The sequence below is a fragment of the Eptatretus burgeri genome, chromosome 11 (genome assembly GCF_056783735.1).
Source record: "Eptatretus burgeri isolate ZD-2024b chromosome 11, Ebu_testis_v1, whole genome shotgun sequence".
Classification (NCBI taxonomy): domain Eukaryota; kingdom Metazoa; phylum Chordata; class Myxini; order Myxiniformes; family Myxinidae; genus Eptatretus; species Eptatretus burgeri.
In genome coordinates, this window is record NC_140971.1 from 96,454,255 (window position 1) to 96,472,619 (window position 18,365).

Consider the following 18,365-nt stretch of genomic DNA (forward strand, 5'->3'; position numbering starts at 1 on the left):
GATGGGGAAAGGGAAGGTTTCAGCCAGTTCTGGGTTTTGAGGTGACTGCTGTTTCTCTTGGGGTCTCTGCTGACTTTCTCAAAGTTAGGTTTCCGGTCGTTATTTGTCACGTTTTAACTGTTTATTTTCGTACCGACATGTTTACTGTGTGTTCAGAGTTCTATTTTGTGAGTTTTCGTCGATCTTGTCTTATCAGGTTTCTTTGAGGCCTACCCGTCTTTCCCGTACGATCGTCTTTATTTGTATTTTCTCCCGATTTACCATCAGTTCATATCCCCCCCCCCCCCAGTCTATCCCTCTCAACTTCACCCTCTGTCTTAAAATTAAAGAAATAAAACAAAATCCCTTTCTCCCTCCATACCCCCCCCCCCCCCGAGTACCGATCCTCCTCCTTCCTCCTGCCGTCACACCATCTTCCTTCTATATGAGCTGTGACCCACTCACCATTACCTTCATGATTTCTTCGTACAACCAACCACTCCCTAACCTTCAAAAATACATCAAAAAAAAATCCTTGTATCCTTTTTAACTATACACCTGTAACCACGTGTCTCTTTCTCTACCCCTCCCTCTTCCTGTTACTTTTCATCGACCCATCAGTTTCACTCTGCATTTACGGATCCAAATTCACCAATCTCCTCACGATTTTTCTTCAACTTTTCCTTTACCCCATCCTATGCAATCTTTATCAAAGAGAATAAGAATAAAAACGGTCTCTGATAATGCTTCATCCTCCTCTTTCACACATGTGGTTCTCAAGACTATCAGAATTCACTATTCGATTTCAACAGGCTGCTCTCAATTCGATCTTTCTTTCATACCTTGTCAAAAAAAAAATTCAACTGTTACAACGTTTCTTCTCTCCATCTATCTATAATTCCAGCAATGTGTTTGTGTCTGTGACCGCTGTTTCTCGACAACCTCTGGTCCTATCGAATTGAAACTTGCCAGATATATTGCTGGGGACCTGAGGATGTGCCTTTTCAAGGTTTGATATTAATCGGACAAGTGGTTCCCAAGTTATAGCCATTTATTTACCAAACCAATGACAAGACTCGTTGCTGCATAGGCGTGGCCGATGCGCCATTTAGTGACCAATGACAGGACACGTTGCTGCGTGGGAGATGGGGAAGAGATCCCAGCCGCGTTCCCCATTACGGGTTACAACGTACGGACTTCCAGATAGTGATTACTTACTGTATTCTAATAATTTCTCTTTCTTATGCACATTTATAGATAAACAATGCCCCAATCCAGTGGTCGTTTACGAGAGCGAAGGAACGGTCTGTGTGGTTGTTTGAAAGTTGTTGTTTTCTTGGGGGGGCTTGCACATACGGCCACGCACGAACTGGCACGCGAGCGCGAATAAACGGCCTGTGTGGTTGTTTCTAGCACGCGGTTTGAACTTTTTTTTTTTTTTTTGCAAGTACAGGCACGTACTCGTTCTCTTAATTCGACTTTATTGCATCCCTCAAATATCTAGTTGCATTTCTGACCTAAAAATTAAAAAAAAAACAGTTTGTGAAAAATGTTAGTTTTCCTTCAATTGTCTCCCCCCCCCCCAACTTCAGTGCCAATTCAACCCTCACCCTCCCTCTCAAAGCAACTGTCACACTTCCACCCATCAACGGTGAGCTTCCCTCTTCTCTCTGAAGTTTCCCTCTCACCTTTCTCAAACGCCCCCCCCCCCAACATCTTTCTCCTTCAACTCTCCCCAATCACCCCTCACTCGCCTTCCTCAAAGTTGCCTCCTTCCCATGCCCTCTCCTCAACTGCCTTCTGTCCCTTCTTATGACTCCCCACTGGACATCAACCCAGCACCACAGAGCCTTTTCTCCTCTTCATCCAGCCCCTCCCCAAGCTCTTCTGCAATCCCTCATTCTTTCAACAACTCTCCTTACCTCATCCCTCGTCCTCCCCTGCACCCAAAGCCTCCTCCCCTCCTCTTCCTTAACAGTGTGGACCTCGAACATCCGGGGCCTTCGCTCAAACCCGATAGATCTTTCCATTCAGGTTGCCACTGACAAACCAGACATAATCTGCCTCAAACTTTCCTCCCACAAGATGTCTCTGACTCCAGAGTATCTCTCCCTGGTTACTCCCTCCTCCGGTATGACAGACCTGAGCCTTGTCCTGGTGGAGGAATTGCTCTCATCAGACTATTCTTCACTCTCCATGCACTGCCCTCACTCCCCCACATCCCCAGCTTATCTCTGGCTACGGTTTCCCCTCCACTCCTACCATGTTGAAAGGTGTGTTGTACCGTCCACCGAACAGTGATAACTCCATTTACACCACTATCTGAAAACATGGACCAACTTCTATGCTTTCATCCGATCTGTCTCTGTCTCTGTCTCTCGTCCTCATATGTGGTGACTTCAATTGTCATCATGACATTTGGCTGGATGTGGGTACCTCTCACCTGCCATGGTACTTCAGCAAAAGACTTCTGCGACTCGTTGGGACTGACTCAATCGGTCAACATCCCGACCCAGATCTCAACCAATGGTACTCCATCTCTTCTGAAGCTGACTTTCACAAATTTCCCTGAAAATATCTGCCGCTCTTCCTCCGCTCCAATCGGTTCTTCTGACCACGTCCTTGTCAAAGTGGACATCTCTGGCTATTATCAAAGAACCACCTCACCGCCGAAGAGTCTGGCATTTCACTCAAGCCGACTGGCAGGATCTTCAAGCAGCCATCAAACTTATGGACTGGTCTCCTCTCGCCACCTTCTCCAACATCAACTCATCCTGGGAATTCTTTCAAAGAAACTTGCTCTCCCTCATGCACAGATTTATCCCCTCTCGTCTTCAGTTGTCCTACCCTTCCTCCCACCCATGGTTTACTGAAGCTTGTAGCGAGGCAGTTGTCCTGAAACTACTGTCATGGAAAGCAAATCCAACTGAGGGTAATCTCATTTCCTTCCATAAAGCTTAGAACAATTGTCTACCCTGAGGAAAGCCAGAAAACAACATCTTTCTAATCTAAAGTCAACTCTCAAACCTCTCTCCCTCCTACAAATTCTGGTGGCATCGAAACAAATCTGTTTCTGGTGCATGTTCTGAATGCCAAAACTCGGTGTTTGCATAGAAATCTTGTGTCCGTAACCCATTGCTTTCTGGACCCACCACCTTACCCAGTCGCACCCAACTGTCCCTGGACTGTCCTTTTCTTCTGACAAAGTGGAGAGCTTGCTGTCAAACCTCGACTCATTCTGCAACCGGTCCAGACAGCATCAGCCCACGTGTCCTAAAAACCTGCTCCTCTGCTCTTGCTCACCCTCTCTGTTCTATTCACCCTCTCATTTGCTTAAGGTCATCTGCCATCTGCTGGGAAATCAGAAAACATTACCGCTCTGCATAAAAAATGTGCAAAAACAGATCCCTGAAATTACAGTCCAATCAGCCTTCTGCCAATCAAAAGCAAGGTTATGGAATCCATCGCTTCAGACATTAAATATTTCCTCTTCTCCAATGACTTGATTTCAGACCAAATCACTCTACCCCTGGAAATGCTGCTTCTGCCCTCCCAACAATAGATGGAGATCCTCAATGCCGGACATGAAATCAGTTCTATATCCCGAGACGTATCGTGTGCTTTTGACATGGTCTTGGCACCCTGCCCTGCTCACTAAATACTTCCTATGGTATCCAAGACCATGTCCACTCAGGGCTCGCAGACTTATCTCTTGTCACAGCCAACGTGTATCTCTTCATGGAGTTCTTTCATCTCCTCTTCCTGTCCAGACTGGAGTTCCTCAAGGTAGCGTTCTGGACCCTGTTCTTTTTCTGGTTTTCCTCAATGATCTCTCCGACTCTCTGGAAAATCGTCTATTTCTCTTTGCTGATGACTCCACCCTCTGCCGTACCATTTGTCATCCCTTCGATCAGCAAGCAGCAGCTTCTTCACCCTCTGCAGATATGGATAAAATCACAAGCTGGTCAACACTTAGAACATGTCTTTCATTCCTGACAAATCTCACGCTCTCACTGTTTCTCCGAAAGGACTGTTTGGAAAACCCCCCAATCCAATTTCTCAATCCTCTGGAAGAAGTCCTTTCATTCAAACTTTTGGGTCTCACCATCTGCCCTAATCTTTCCTGGGAAAGCCACATTTTCAACCTGGCCTCCAAAGCCAGTCGCCGACTGGGCATCCTCCATTGTGCAAAGTCCTTCCTCGGCCCACCTGAGCTCTTGACCACTTTCAAAGCTTTTGTCCACAGCCTGATTGAGTACTGCTCTTCCCTCTGGAATGGTGCTCCTGCCTCTCACCTTCATGCTGTGGAATCCAAGGCATTTAGGATCATTGGTGTCTCCAGCAGTGAGGCTGAATCTTTGGGGGTCTCACACTCTCACTGCAGGCAGGTTGGTGGTCTTTCTGTCTTCTACAGTCTCCTCTCTGGTCTCGCCCCCCCCCCCTGTTCTATCTGCGATTATGGATTATGCAAGCCTGGATCTTAGTTTTGACCCAAGAAACCCGTAATCCCAGTGGCTCCGACGACTCATTCACGCTCACGGACTATGCAGATCAGCAGAACAACCAAATCTGGTCTTGTACCTTCTGCTTTTTCTGTGCTTTGTCCCCCCTCCCCTCCCCCCCATATTTCTGCAGGGCGCTCAAGGTCCGCCAGCAACCCCCTTCTGGTAAAACTACCAAAATCATTAATCGCTGCTCACCTTCACTTTCATTCGTCTTTCCACCCCCCCACCTTTGGAATAAACTCCCACGCACTGTTCAATCGCATTCTTCCCTCCAGATCTTCAAAGCAGCTGTTCACCACCACCTCTTGTCTTCACCACCTATCCAAAATCATGATCTTTTCTATCCCCGTTAATCCATCCCAACCCACCTCCTTCAAATTCCCTGCTTTCCTTCCCCAAAGTTCCCTGTCGTGTAAGGTCCTGAAAGTCCATGTGTCCATCTTGTTTACCCAATCCCTCCCCCTTCCACAGATCTCTGAGTGTCTCTGTTCCCCACTGTTTTGTCCTTCCCTCTCCCACCCTTCTTGTCTCTCTCCCCCCCCGCCCCCCGTGCGTTGGTGGCTCTCATATGAGCCTCAACAATGCAGACAAAAAAAGGGAAGGGGAACGGGGGGATTGTGGTGGGCAGACATTACACCAGGGAAATACAACCAACCATTGCATGCCCCCACCGAACAACCCTTTGACAAGGGACCAAGGACTATCTACATAGACTATTCAAATAACTAACCGGTCACCGACATGTCCATGTAGGACTTACTGGGGTATGTTTTCCAAAGCCGCAACACTATAACATGTGGGTGGGAAGGGGACAATATTGTGGAACTGTTACCCATTTTGTCATGGACAAAGTTTGGAAGTATTATTTTCATTCATAATCAAATTTGTCAGTATCTCAATTATTCAATGTTCTTTTGGTATATCCATTTCCAGACACTGTATGTACAGGTTGTTTATAAAAAAAAATAAAAACAAGGAAGTTGATTATTTGAGGAGCCTGATATTCTGTTTCTAACGCTAAACCCTTCTCTCGCAGGTTGTTGTGGTGGTGGTGTTCCATTTATAACAAGTAATTGTTGGGACTGTCAACCACGGTGTTCATGGTGGAACAAAAAAGAAAAACGTGACTGGTTTGAGACAAAATCCTACGTGTATGTGCACTGACAATACTGTCAGTATTAATGTTCACACCCGTAATGGACCTTCCAATGGGAATATTCAGCTTGTGCGGCACTTCCAAGCACATGGAAGTGTGAAAAATCAAAACCAAGGAAACGGTGTCGCCACCCACTAAGCGTAACAAAGGACCAATGGAACATTGATCTCGAGAGGTTCTGCTATTGAAAGTCCCAAGAACTGGCGATCTCTCATCTGTGTGGTACATTCTCACTTCTGAACTTGAGCTCCATCCCGACATCATATCTCGGGCATAAACTTGCTCTGAATGACATGGAAAGCCAAGTAACAATGTGCGATTGGATCAACTCCTTATGGCTCTGTGATTAAGCACACTTCCATTTGAATGGGGCCATCACCAATCACAACAGTATCTTCTGAGGTGTCAGATGTTTCGCAAGGGCCTTAAGTTCACTTGCTTCTGTGTTGAATGCCAGATGGGGTGTGTTGAGACCGTATTGGATTGAGGATGCCAATGGTGAGTAGTACCATGAGGTCTTGTACTGATTCCATGCTGATCTCATTTGACTACTGTCTCCAAAATAACTCACCCTTGCATGGTCCATGCAGAACGGTGTCCCTCCGCACACTGCAGGCGAAACCATTGACCTTTTTAGGTTATTTCCAATGACAATATTGGTGAGAGAAAGGGTAATATGGGTCTGTCCGTCCGTTCACAATGAAGTTGAAGCAGGAGATCTGGTCATTAGTGATCCTGATAGAGGTCGATGAGACGTACACGATGGTATGACTTTCAAGGTCAAGGTCACGAGGCCTTTGAAGTTGTGAAAATGACGATTTTCAAATTCTATCTCCTCTGCCATTTCTCAAGCGATCTTGAATTTGATTGTAGCATATGAATCTATGGGACAATATCTAAATTTTGGTCGGGCCGGATTTTCGATATTCGTTTTCGTGTCGCGTGACTTCAAAGTTGGCGAAAATGACGATTTTCAAAATCTATCTCCCTACATTTCTCAAGCGATCTTGAATTTGATTGTGGCATATGAATCTATGGGACAATATCTAAATTTGGTCGGGCCAGATTTTCGATTTTCTTGTCAACGTGACTTCAAAGTTGGCAAAAAAATGCGAAAATGACGATTTTCAAAATCTCTCTCCTCCTCCATTTCTCAAGCAATCTTGAATTAGATTGTGGCATATGAATCTATGGGACAATATCTAAATTTGGTCAGGACGGATTTTCGAATTTCGCTTTTGTTTTCGCGTCACGTGACTTCAAAGTTTGCAAAAACTGCCCTACCTTCAGGAGGCTATATATTTTCTCGCAGAAATGACCGTAACTCCCGCACGGGTGTATTTTTAATTTTTAATTAAGGCGCAGGAAGAGGCCTTTCAACCCATCATGCCTGCACCACACCAATACCAGATTTAATCAATCTGTTGATGCCCCTCCCCTTCGTGTGCAGCCTTTTTGGCTGCTACACTGATACTCGTTTTGTCGACCTCAAATATAATAAGCTGAGTCAACCCCCTGGTGTTAATTTGGCAGACAAACAGGATTTGAACTCAGGACCTTAGGATCCCAAGCCAACACCAGGCTTCCCTTGCTTGCTCCACCAACTGTTTGGAAATGTCAGCCTGGGTGCAGTGCAGGAGTGAATGCCCCCTCCCCTCCCCCCTTTCCCTGTTTGGATTTTTCTTTTGGGGTGTTGCTGAAGGTCAAGTGTGAACCCTGGCTGTCCTGAACCAAAAGGTGGACTACCATCAGGCTACCACTTGCAGATGAGTTGTGGAGAATGAGTCAGGATCAAAGCCCATTTTGAACAGAGGTTGAGCACATATTGAAAATGTCAATTCCAAGCAGTGTGAGTGATTTGAAAATGGCATGGTGTCTGCTTTCCATCAATGTAACCTTTTGTAATTTTTCTGCAATAATTTTTAAAAACTTCTTTTGACATACCCTGTGTATATACATCTTGTATTTCAGGAAGATTTCGTACATTAATGGAGCAAAGTGATTTTTTTTTTTTTTTTGGGCAGAATCATTCAAATGGTGATACGAGCATGAAATTTGGTACGAACGTTCCTTCAGGGTCACTCTGCAAGAAAAAAGCTTGCCACGTGGATTTGCAACAAGGTGGCTATTTTTTCTAACATAGCCACCAAAGTATGGAAAAAAAAACAACTTTAAACCATAAAAATCGCCACAGATGTCCGATTTATAGCTTTTTGTCCTTGCTGGAGCTGATTGAGTATTGATTGATTTCATGAACCAATAAATCTATTTTAGGACTTACGTAACAATAAAGAAGTCAAATGACAACTATTGTGCAAGCTTCGAATACAAGTAAATTGGTTCTCATCGCGTTATAGACTGGGACTGTTACAATTGTTGGAGATCTTGAACAGAACTTGTATTTTAATTGCTCAAAATAGTTATTGCCCCTCCAAAGGACTGCTAATGCTGGCGTGGCAAAGAGGACGAGCTCTCTTTGCCTATGAAATGGCAAGCGAAACAAAGCCTCTGGCAGTCAAGCTCCAACTCTCGCCTTCTCGTGGTGGGGGTGTTTCCACAAATAGTGGTGGTGCAAAAGGTGAATCTCTGGCACCTGAAAACCAGACAGCTCTGGGCAGATGAAGCTCATTAGGAGATGGAAAACTGAAATAAAACCACTTGTGACCGAAATGCAGCCACAAGGATCTATAGGACCCTGACACATTGTAACCATCAATGGTGGTGGACATCAGCCAATATCGACTAAACACAAAAAAAAGAGTGTATGTCATGCACTACCAGGGCACACTGGTGGCATACACTGCTGTGCAACTCAGCATGGGGTTCAATGTCAGCTAAACCGTGGGTTTAGTATCCCAAATGCTATCTAATGAACCCCCTCAGATGTTAGATAGCCGCACCTGAACCGACAGGATGTGCCAGCGCGGGAGAGCCGAGCCAAGGATAACGGGGGTTTTACATGTAGTTATCCGGATGGTGTACAGATCGCATGGGATTTAAATGGCATTGGATGAACGATCGGGCTAGGTGTAGGGCAAACGCATGAACCTAGCTGTATCCCATACATCAAAGTGCACGAAGGCAAGGTGGTAAAAGGATAAACCCTCGACCTTGCCATTGCTTGTCACAAATTATGGATACTCGAGCAAAATCAAAACCACAAACAAACTGGAGGAAATGTTGCCTCTGTCAGAAGAACACAGAGGAAAAGTTAATGTCACCACAAAGTTCATTCCAAAGGGAACAGGACTATGCTGGTTATACCAACATTGCAAACAATGTGCCATTGTTTCATGCCATCAATGATATGCCGATTCCACTTAATCCAGCCAGACTCGATGAAGGTGATGGTATAGAAGACACACTGGTGCGAAACAGAGCAAAATATCACCAAAGCTGTAGATTGTTGTTCAATAACACAAAGCGAAAAAGGGCACAGAAGAGAGCGACTGCAAGTACTTCTACATGCAGAGAAGAAAACCGCAGTAAGAGGCAAAGAACATCAGATCCACCAAAACCTTCATCAGTATGCTTTTTGTGTGAAGAAAAGGCCAAAACATCAACTGTACGACAAGTAATGACAATGCAATTGAATGAAAGACTCAATGAGTGTGCCAGGACTCTGAATGATGAAAAGCTCCTCGCAAAGCTCAGTGCCGGCAATGCTATTGCGCTGGAGTTGAAATATCATCCTGCTTGCCTGGTAGCTGTATACAATCGACAACGAGCCCATCATAATTTGATTAAGCAAGAACAGAGCTGCAAAAAGCCAGGTAAAGAGTTATACCCCATTGCTTTTTCAGAACTTATCATCTACATCACTGACACCAGAACTGCCACCGAGGGAACAGATCCAGTAATATTTAGGCTGGCAGATTTAGCTTCACTGTACAAGCAGAGATTAGAGCAACTCGGTGTGGACTCTCCTGATGTCCACTCAACAAGGTTAAAGGAACAGTTACTCTCGCGTATTCCCGAGCTTGAAGCGCATCAGAAAGGACGCGATGTCCTGATAGCATTCAAAAATGACAGGCTCAGTTCTTGCTGATGCAAGTAAATATGGTGAAGCTATTCACTTAGCTAAAGCTGCTGATATCATACGTAAAGAGATGCTTAATCACAAGACAAAATTCAACGATCAGTTCGAGGAAGGATCTGGTGAAGAATCAATTCCTCCATCACTTCTCCAGTTTGTGTGTAATAGCGAACACGGTGTCGATATTAAGGCACATCTGAAACATGGTGTAGTAAAATCAGACTTAGCTATTGCATAACTGTTGCAGTACAACTGCTACACAAAGTTCAGAGAAGGATCAGCAATCCACCGGCATTCTAAATACCATGAGACACCATTTGCTGTATACATTGGGATGATAGTGTTTACCAAGATGAGAAACGACAACTTATTGACGAGCTTCATGAGAATGGTATCAGCATTTTCGTATGACAGGGTATTAGAAACATCTGCCCAGTTAGGCAAATCTGTTGTAAACCAGTATGTGGAAGAAGGAGTTGTGTGTCCACCAGTTCTACGTAAGTGAATTTTCACCACCTCTGCTATTGACAATATTGATCACAATCCAACAGCAACCACAGCTAGTACATCCTTTCATGGTACAAGCATTTCAATGTTCCAGCATCCAAGTTCGGATAACAGAGGAGTACGTGCCCCGCCCAAAGTTGTGGACAGCAGGGCAGACATGGAATGTATGTGATGAAGTGTCAGTAATCTTCACAAAACTCAGTCAGTGCCCATCAAAGATTGAGGAATCTGATCTAGAAATCCTGGAGAAATTTGTGGTCCTGATGTATGACAGATCAAGTTCAGTTGCGTCAGTGAATGGGGTGTGGCTTGCTCTCTTTGCACGAAAGCAGAGGTCAACTATCTATAATTCCAGGTGTGTGTGTGTGTGTGAGTGAGACACCGCCGTTTCTCGACAACCACTGGTCCGATCTCATTGAAACTTGCCAACTACATTGCTGGGGACCTGAGTATGTGCCTTTTAAAGGTTTGATATTAATCGGACAAGAGCTTCACAAGTTATGGCCATTTATTTACCAACCAATGACAGGACACGTTGCTGCATAGGCGTGGCCGATGGGGAAGAGAATCTCAGCCGCGTTCCCCATTACGGGTTACAACGTACGGGCTTCCGGAGAGTGATGACTTCGTGTATTCTAATAATTTCTCGATTTATTATGTACATTTATAGACAAACACAATGCCCCAAGTTATGATCGTTTTCATATTAGACGGTGCATAAATTTCAGTAACATCAGTGAGCTGGTATGCTCCAAACCAGGAAGTAAATTTTAAACATGTAACTTGCGATCGAAAATAAGCAAGTAGGAGACAAAATTTAAACAGGTGTTTTTTTGGTACCTTTTAGATGTTTTTTGTGGCTGTTTTGGTACTTTGCCCCCCCCCCCCCCCCCAGAATATGGCATCACTGCAGAGAAAGTAGTTAACTGTACATCTATCTATAATTACAGCAATCTCTGTGTGTGTCATTTATGAGAGCGAAGGAACGGCCTGTGTAGTTGTTTGAAAGTTTTTTTTTGCACGTACGTTTTTTTTCTCTCTTCTCTTATCTGTGTTTTTCCTTGCGATGACTTTGCGAAAAGGCAAAATACGTTGGCGCAAATTGAATAATTGGCCATTAAAACTAAATTGCGAATAATTGTAATTGCGATATGCGAACTTCCGGGCCAGGCCCGTACGGGCACGCGAGAGTGAAGGAACGGCCTGTGTGGTTGTTGTTTCTGGCTCACGGTGTGAATTTTTTTTTTTTTTTTTTGCACGTTCGGCCACGCACGTACGGGCACGTACTAGTACGATTTAATTCCACCATCACAAGGATCACTCACGGAACATGCCAAGCGAGCTGCATATCAAGCAGGACACATTTGGAGCCAGGCAATAGTCCGCCAGCCAGAAGCTCAGTGTCCGTCCGAGTGGGATTGGTTCAAAGAAGATGACTCATGGAAGGTCTTCTGGACTGCCCTTGCTCCCATAGCTCAAAGCTGCCAGGAGTTAACGAAATGTGGATGCAAGACCCAATGTAGTGGAAGGTGCAAATGCTATCGTTACTAAGTTGTACCCCACTATGCAGTTGTTCTTGTCAGACCTAATCAGAACAATGAACATTGCAGGGCAGAAAAACATGGTGGCCATCTTGGAAAATGGTGGCCATATTGAATTTTAAGTGGCTAGCAGTTGTATCTCATAAAGTGACCTAAAATAAATATTTCATGCTTGTATCATTCTTTGAACGATTGTTATTATCTGTTCTTATTTTTGGTGGTCGTCTGGTGGCCATCTTGGAAAATGGCGGCCATGTTGGAATTTCAAGTGGCTCGCACTTTTTTCTCAAAGTGACATAAAATAAATATTCCTGCCAAGTTTCATGCTTGTATCATTTGAACGATTGATCTTGTTATCTGCTCCACTATATTGGCTGAAGGTATGGGAGTGGAACAAAAAAAAAAAACTCTTGAAACTCACCTAGATCAGGAGAAGGTTTTATGTAAACCCCCTTTAGACCATGGATTATTTTTTTATTTTTGATTACAGGCTGTGAAATTTTGGTACATGGGTGGTGAAGGTTGTGAAGTTTCTTGAAATCATTTGTAGTTTGAGAGCAAATGCCGATTTTTCGGGGAGAAACCAACTCTACTCCCTCCCCGCAGACCCCTTAACAAGAACCAATTTTTATGTCAATACAGCTTTGTTGGCCACAAGCTTTATATTTGATGCTTAAGTTTCATCGAAATCCTGTTTAGTTTAAGTGTTTATGGACAGACCGACTTGAGGACACTGGATTAAAGTGCAGGCGAGTTAATAAGTAAGGGTAAAGTATGACATTTATGTTCCTTGTGCACAGCTTGGCTTCTATAAAAACAAAGGTTGTACATAAACATAAAACACTTTGTACTGCAGGGTGTTTTTTTTTTTTACAAAAAAAAACCTGCAGGTTTGTTGGAATTGTTGCAAACAGTCATCCTGTTAATTTTGAAGATGGCATGAATAATTGAACAAAGGATCTTTATTGTGGAGTTTTACTTTGTGCAAGAGTCAGTTAAACACAATTCAGAAAGGTTCCAGACCAGATTAGCCCCTGATAAATCTTATTTTCATTGACAGAGGTTTAAGTCCCAGGGAATAGTACAAAATCTTAATTTTTCAAACTCTGGTCACCCAAGGACTGCAAGATCAAGCAGTTTTGAGAAGCCCCTGGAAATTGCTGCATCGTCGATCTCAAGAATTGAACTCATCTTTTTCAAGTGCAGCACACTAATAATTTTGAAGCAGGAGCTATAATGCACCTGCATCGCATACACTAAGTGGTTACAACAGAAATTTGGTGATCAAATCATCTCAAGGACAGATGTTAAAAGGGTGCCCCATTCTCTGGACCTCAACCCCCACCTGACAATCTTTGAGGTTACCTGAAGGATAGAATTTACCACAGAAGACCTCAGACAGTTGACTTGAAAAATGCAAATGCGACCAACATAAAGTTATTCTGGTTCAGGAAAGCAGTTATTGACCACCAGGAGATCCATTTATGCCTTCTGCAGCAGGGCAGCCATTTCAAACATGTTTTGTAAACTGTTCTGAAATCCCTTTCATTTTTAGCTCACTTGGAATGTAGTTTCAGGGAGTTTATGGGATGCTGCATCATCCGTCCATCCATCAACAATTGCAACTTTTCTGAAACTACATAAGATTTTGATGAAACTTGACCACAACCTTCATCACCCGGTACGTACCAAAGTTTGTTCACGGCATTCACAAAAAAATTGGGTTTGAAGAGGTCAACAAAGGGAGTTTATGGGGGGGGTACCCCCCCCCCAAAACATGTTTGCTTCTCCATTACATATTTTATGGGGCATCCACACGTACAAGTGGTTCCCTCGTTATCTTAGCTGCTTCCAGGTGAGTGCCCAGGGGTATTGCCCCTATTTTTGTGTTTACTTTATTCTCCATCTATTACAAAAATTATTTTGTAAGTTTCATGTTTCTTCAATGGAAAATTAAAAAAGAATAACTTTGGGTTGCATTTTCAAAAAAAATTTTAATTGAAATACCCTGTATTAGACAGGGAGCACAGGGTTGTATATTTACATGATTTGATCCTTTGTCGAGCATAATCTTTGGGTTTTTTTTTTAGTAAACGGTGGCAATTCAGAGCCGAAGTATTGGTAAATTACAGGTTCATTTTCCAATTCAATTGAAATCAAGTTGTTCCTCAATCATAAACTAATGTTTGTAAACAGACACAAGTGAACCAATTGCTAAAGCCCACTTTTCGTACTGTGGTAATCACATTACGGTTATATGAGCTGTTAGAAGAGCAGTACTGGACTGCCCGTCAGAAACTGTCCCTTCAGCTAGTTTGTATCTAATATATAAAAGAAGCTCAGTCTCAGCATGCCTGCACGTGTCTGGCCATTGTCCCATTGCAGATAAAACAGGAGATACCGGCAACACACACACATATAACAAGCTCCACATTCACACACAAGAGTTTGTTTTCTAATATGTACCCCAGATAGTTTGATCAAAAAAGGGAGAGGGTGAGAATTTTTTTTCTTTTCTGATCTTCCTCTTAATGTTCTTGTTGTTGTTCGTCTTTCAGCTGCTCCTGTTAGGGGTCGCCACAGCGGATCATCCGTTATGATCCGCATACTGATTTGGCATAGGTTTTATGCCAGATGCCCTTCCTGACGCAACCCTGGTCGCCTCTTACGACACAGGGATAAGGATTGGGTTTCGCTATGATTCCGGGCTGCCCTACACCCTCTCATAGCACAGCCCAGCGCAGAGTTCCCGTCCTCAAGCGATCCTCCAAGTAGCCGGATTACAGGCACATGCCACTACGCCCGATCGATCTTCCTCTTAATGTGTTGTATATTATTCAGAATCTAAAAAGGCTGTGATGAATATCTCATGACCACTCTCCCCCTCTTCCCTCCCCAAGTTATAGTGAGGCTGGTTGTATTTCCCTCCCCCCCCTATTAACAACTGTTTTTGAAGGATTGGTATTCCCATCAGCGAAGCAATGGATCTTGCATTTTTAAAAAAAAAATTTGTATACATTGTCGAGGCTCGGATGAGGGCTAACAACGCACAGCAAGGGGGGAGGGGGTATGAGACAAGAGGGGTATGAGACAAGAGGGGTGGGAGAGGGAAGGATAAAACAATGGGGAACAGAGATTAGGAGATCTGTGGAAGGGAGAGGGATGGGGCAGAGGGAACACAGGGTAAACTAGAGGGGGAGCACTCTGTAGAGTGCAAAACCTCCGCCGCCAATACTGAAGGGTCACTCAAGTGAACCTGATATCCTATTCATTCAATTTGACAAACAGTGCTCAAAGAGTTATAGTTTGCAACTTTCCCTTTTACATTTTACATGTGCGGTGAACCAGTTGAAACGGGGCAAAGCTCCAGGGATCTGTGGCATCCATGCTGAACTTCTCAAGGCTGGTGGAAATGCTGCACTCGTGTCGTTGCATGCAGTTTTGTGCTCTGCCTGGAACACAGGCATCATCCCAACTGACTGGAAGAGGGGCCTTGTTGTCCCTCTCTGGAAAGGGAAGGGTGATCGCCAAGACTGCAACAACTACCGAGGGGTGACGCTGCTCTCAGTGCCGGGCAAGGTCTTTGCTCGGATAATTCTTGATAGGGTTCGCCACCATCTGCTTGAGCACCAGTGTCCAGAGCAGTCAGGCTTTACACCAAAGAGGTCAACGATTGACCGTATCCTTGCACTTCGTGTCCTCATCGAACGCAGACGAGAGTTTTGGCAGGGGCTGCTTGCAGCCTATGTTGATCTCTGTAAAGCGTTCGATTCAGTGAATCGGGATGTCCTCTGGAGGATTCTTGGTCTTCGTGGGGTGCCACCGAAACTGATCGATCTGATGTCTGAACTCTACTCTGGTACTGAGAGTGCTGTGAAGTGTGGTGGTACCATCTCTGACTTATTTCCAGTTGTTACTGGAGTTCGTCAGGGATGTGTACTTGCCCCCACACTTTTCAGCACTTGTATGGACTGGATTTTTGGGAGGATGTCGGAGAGATCAAGTTGCGGTGCATCGTTTGGCAATGTCAAGATCTCGGACCTTGATTTTGCAGATGATGCAGTCATCTTTCCGGAGACTTTAGACATCCTCTTGGGGGCCCTCGAGGTGCTGAATGAGGAGTCGGAGCCGTTGGGATTACGGATTTCTTGGGTCAAAACTAAGATCTAGGCTTTCGGTGACATCTTGGATGCTGCTGTCCTGTCTGTGTCTGTTTGTGGTGAGGATGTTGAGGTCATGGATAGATTCACTTACCTTGGCAGTGATATTCATGTCTCCGCAGGTTGTAAGCCGGAGGTCAATAGACGTCTGGGTCGGGCCTGGGGAGTCATGGATTCACTGGATCATGGGGTGTGGCGCTGCCGGTACCTGTGCGGGAGGACGAAAGTCCGAGTCTTCAGGTCCTTGGTACTTCCAGTCTTGCTCTATGGGTGCGAGACTTGGACTTTGACCAAGGATCTGAGACGGAGACTTAATTCCTTTGGTACCAGGTCTCTTCGGAGAATCTTTGGCTATCGCTGGTCGGATTTTGTGTCCAACGAGCGGTTGCTGAGAGAGACTCGGATGAGATTTGTTACCTGCATAGTCCGTGAGCGTCAGCTGCGGCTGTATGGACATGTGGCTCGTTTTCCTGACGCTGATCCTGCTCACCAGATTCTCTCAGCGAGGGAGTCTCATGAGTGGAGGAGGCCAGTGGGCCGACCACGTGCCTCATGGTTGACCATCATCTCAAGGAGATGGGGATGGGCCTGGCATCTGCCTGGGGGATGGCCAGACGGAGGCCCCTGGAGTACCGGCGGAAAGTGGACGCAGCGACGCGCTGTTCTGGCACATGCTCCCATACCTGACCTGACCTTTTACATACTCAATTCATTCGTCATAACTAGATACCTTGAGACAGAAATTGATTTTACGTGAGTATATCCACTTGAAGTTCCAAAATCAGCCGCAATTATAATTTTGGCATTTTTTTGTTGGAAATCACTTATAACATTAGAAATGCAAAAAAAAAAAAATCGAAATTTTGTTGAAAAAAATTTGCAAAATAATTTTTTTTCTCGAACAATTTTTTTTTGGGGGGAGGGGGGTTGGAAATCACTTAAAACATGTGGAAATGCAAAAAAAAATTTTTTTAGAAATTGGCCGCCATAGCGGCCATATTGGATTTTGGACAAAGTCCAAAATCTAATGGCATGATCCTTGGACCAGACCTAACCCCCCCCACCAAGTTACGTCGAAATCCGTTGAGTTTTTCCGTAATACTGTTCACAAACAAACAAAGGGGTGAAAACAGTAACCTCCATCCATCTTCGATGGCGGAGGTTAACAAGGACACGAGAGGGACTTTCAGGACCTTACACAACAGGGAACTTTTGGGAAGGAAAGCAGGGAATTTGAAGGAGGTGGGTTGGGGTGGATTAATGGGGGGAAAAAAAATCGAGGATTTGGATGGGGGATGATAAGAGATTGGTGGTGAACAACTGTTTTGAAGACTTGGAGGGAAGAATGGGATTGAAGAGAGTGTGAGAGTTTATTCCAAAGGTGGGAAAAAGAGGAATGAAAGAGTGAAGGTGAGCAGAGTTGTGATTTTGGTAGTTTTACCAGAAGGGGGTTGCTGGTGGATCTTGAGCGTGCTGCGGAAATATGGGAAGGGGGGCATAATCGCAGATAGAACAATGGGGGAGGGGGGGGTGAGACCAGAGAGGAGACAGAAAAAGACAAAGACCACTGACCTGCCTGTGGTGAGAGAGAGTAAGAGACCCAAAGGCTCAGCCTCACTGCTGGAGACACCAATGATCCTAAATGCCTTGGATTCCACAGCATGAAGGTGAGAGGCAGGAGCACCATTCCACAGTGCAGAGCACTACTCCATCAGACTGCGGACAAAAGCTCTGAATGGGGTCAGGAGCTCAGGTGGGCCGAGGAAGGACTTCACACGACAGAGGATGCCCATTCGGCGACCGGCTTTAGAGGCCAGGTTGGAAATGCAGCTTTCCCATGAAAGATCATGGCAAATAGTGAGACCCAGAAGCTTGAAAGGACTTCTTCCAGACCAAAATACATTCTCAAAATGTAAAAACAAGCAGTCATTGACTGGTACTTACAAAATCGTCAACTTGACCTCTGACCTTGTCTAATAAAAGCTGTCTCTGGAGAAGGTAGCGACGCAAACCAGAAGTTTCTACGATGATTCTGTACCAAACCATCAAAAATAGAATGTTTGACCTCACTGTGACCTTGACCTTTGACCGATTTTGACCAAAATCTAATCAGCGCTCGCCATCACCCTCCCTCCTGAATCACGTGTTGTAATTTGACATTGGTAGCTTCTTCCGTTCTCGAGTTATCGTGCCTACAAACAAACACACAAACAGAGGACGGAAGTCATCAATATACTTACGATATCTTTAGATTTCGTAAGTAACAAAGGGAGGGTAGAATGAGTGGAGCGGTTAGTTTGAGGAACAAATCAAGTTTATGCACGTGTGAGTGGCTGTTACTGAATCAAGTCGGAATTGGTGATACAGTATTCAAATTGAGAAATGGTAGGAAAAAGGTACCTTGGGAGATGCCCTGGAGGAACGAACAGAAGAAATTCCCAAAGGAGAAAAGCATTGGGGATGTAAATGTACATGTGCTGA